This window comes from Echinops telfairi, unplaced genomic scaffold, assembly GCF_000313985.2.
Source record: "Echinops telfairi isolate 266 unplaced genomic scaffold, ASM31398v2 ScPeMD7_3;HRSCAF=10, whole genome shotgun sequence".
NCBI classification, from domain to species: Eukaryota; Metazoa; Chordata; class Mammalia; order Afrosoricida; family Tenrecidae; genus Echinops; species Echinops telfairi.
In genome coordinates, this window is record NW_022103899.1 from 34,106,349 (window position 1) to 34,108,954 (window position 2,606).

The following is a 2,606-nucleotide window of genomic DNA, read 5'->3' on the forward strand; positions in this document are numbered from 1 at the left end:
AGAAAGAAACTAATCAGTATGCCACAGTTTCAGGAAGTAGCATATGAGCAAGGACCACTGGTGCTGAAGGGCAAGTTCAAATTACTCTGATAACATTGATCCAAAACAGGAATTGATGAATACTAACCGACATGTTTCAGCAAGCTGACGAAGCACTGGAAGCACTCACTCATCTATGCAAGGGCTCCTATAGCAACTAGTTATTATGTCCTTAATATGTACCAAATAATATGCTGAATATGATGTGACTTTTATTTAATATAATATTTAATCTTCATAATAATCCTTCAAAGGAATATTTTTATTCCCATTGACAGATGTGGAGGGCTCAGGAAGTCTGGGCAGAGCTGAGACTTTAACCCTGATCCCCTGGATGACTGAAATCTTGACCATTATTTTATTTTGTGCCCACGATCTTCCTAACAATGGGTCTAGGTCACGAGCTGAAGCCATGTCCAAGAGTAGGTGACGTTACATTGCAGTGAGAACTACTGTAGCCCATGTGTGCAGTGTCTGTGCATGAAAGGGGCACTGGATGGGGATCTCATGGGTCTGTTCGGTGCCGTGGTTGGGTGTAGTGACGCTAGCAGGAATGACTATGTGCTCATGAGCCCCAGAGAGCCACACTTGACTGGCTGAGCCCTCCCTCCTGACGAAGCCTCCTCACTTCACTGCCTGGTCCTGAAATTACATGGTCTAGCCCAGTTCATGGCAACCTCATGTGTGTCCGAGTACAACCAACTGTGTTCCACAGAATTCTCAATGACATTGAAAATAAGTAGATCCCAGACCTTTCTTCTGAGAGGCTGTTAGTTGGCCGTGAGCTCCCAATTCTCATCTGGCAGCCCGGCGGAGCGTGAGGCAAACATGTTAGCCCTTAGGGTGGATGCACAGGCTGAAAATCCAATACACCAAATCATAACCATCCGGTGGATCTGGCTTTGGTGTAGTCTTGTTGTGGTGGTTAAGGGCCATTGAATGGGTTCCAACTCATAGCCACCTGACGTCCGACAGAACGAAAGGCTCCCCGGGCTTGTGCCGTCCTCACAATGGTCCACTGTTGCAGACAGTGTGTCCATCCATCTCAGCGAGGGCCTTCCCCTTTCAGGCTTCCTCCCTACTTTAGCACGCATGATGTCCTTCTCCAGGGACTGGTCTCCCTGACAACACGTCTTCAGTACACGAGACCAAGTCTCATCATCCTTAGCTCTGGCTGTACTTCTTCCAATATAGAGCTGTTTATTCCTTTTGCTGTCCATGGTATTTTAAATATTCTTTGCTAGCACCGTAATTTAAATGCATCGATTCTCCTTGGGTCATTGTGTTAGTCTGGGTAGACTAGAGAAACAAATTCAAATACACTCATATGTGTATAGGATCCTTATATTAAAGAGTAATTGTATATTAGGAAAACATCCCAGTCCAGTTCAAATCCCTAAATTCAATATTAGCCCATATGTCCAAAACCAGTCTATAAATTCCTCTTCAGACTCACGCAACACATGCAATGACGCCAAATGCAGGAACATCACAGGCCAGTGGGCGAAGGGTCTTGTGGATCTAGGGGCGGCATAAGCATCTTAGTGCTGGCATGGGTCTCCATGTGGCTCCTCCAGCTCCAGGGCTCTGGCTCTATCAATGTAGCTCCATCTGGCTTGTCAACAGGAATGTCTCGCAGGGAGAGAGCATGTGTCCCACCTCCGGTGAGCTATTTATCTCCATGGCACCGCCAAATGAGGTCATCAATGTGCCACCTGGTTGACAGACTAAACTTCACCCCTTCACTCCTAATAGTCTCAAGTTGACACCAGATTATGTAACTACCACAGTCATCCTTATTCATTGTCCAACTTTCACATGCATATGAGGCAACTGAAAGTACCATGCCTTGAGTCAAGTGCACCTTAGTCCTCAAAGTAACATGCTTGCTTTTCCACTCTTTTAAGAGGTCTTGTGCAGCAGATTTACCCAGTGCAATTGGCCATTTGATTTCTTAACTGCTGCTTCCATGAGAGAATTGATTGTGGATCCCAGGAAGATGAAATCCTTGACAACTTGCATCTTTTCTACGTCAATTTTTTGTCTTCATCAGAAAGTGCTTCAAGTCCTCCTCACTTTCAGCAAGCAAGGCTGCATCATCTGCATATCACAGGTTATAAATGAGCCTTCCTCCAATCCTTATGCCCCATTCTTCTTCACATACACCTAAGACTGTGTACAGGCTGATGATTTACTCAGCGTACAGACTGAATAAGTATGGTGAGAAGATTCAACCCTATCACAAATATTCTGCTTTTAAACCATGCAGTATTCCTTTATTCTATTTCTACAACTGCCTCTTCATCCACATACAGGTTCCCCATGAGCACAATGAAGTGTTCTGGAATTCCGATTTTTCTCCAGGTTATCTATAGTTTGTTATGATCTACACAGTCATATGTCTTTGTATAACCCACAAAACACAAGAAAATATCTTTCTGGTATTCTCTGCTTTCAGCTGAGAGCCCTCTGACATCACCAATGATGATCTCTGTTCCACGTCCTTGTCTGAATCCAGCCTGAATCTCTGACAGCTCTTTGTCAATGTACTGTTGCAACCATTGTTG